This window comes from Scylla paramamosain, chromosome 4 (genome assembly GCF_035594125.1).
Source record: "Scylla paramamosain isolate STU-SP2022 chromosome 4, ASM3559412v1, whole genome shotgun sequence".
Lineage (NCBI taxonomy): Eukaryota > Metazoa > Arthropoda > Malacostraca > Decapoda > Portunidae > Scylla > Scylla paramamosain.
Window position 1 is genome coordinate 5,337,024 of NC_087154.1, and position 477 is coordinate 5,337,500.

Sequence of the window (477 nt, forward strand, 5' to 3'; positions counted from 1 at the left end):
GAAGGAAGGAAGGAAGGAAGAAAGGAAGGAAGGAGGGAAGGAAGGAAGGTGGGAAGGATTTTTCGTATAAATAGAGGAAAGCCGACTGTCGGGGGGGATTTTTTTTTTTGGGTGTTGTCCGCAAAAAAAAAAAAAAGAAGAAAAAAAGGAAAAAAAGGATGAGGAGAAAAAAACACTGAATGCAGGAAGGGAACTGACGCGCCTCTTTTTCCGTCAGCGTCATTTTTCCTGCGGGAGTTTCTCTTCACTGAAACACGTGGAGCAGCAGGAGGCGGCGGGTGTCGATTGCCTTGCCTTGCCTTCCCATGCCTTGTCTTTCTGCCTCTGTGTTGTGTCAGGTGTGATGTGCCTCTTTCTCTTTTTTTTCTCTTTTATTCTGATTTCTTCTTGTTTCCTCTGATCTCATCTAGTTTCTTTTTCTATAGTAAAATATGTAAAGTGGTATATTTTTCTCTTCTCTTCTTTGTTCTTCTCTTC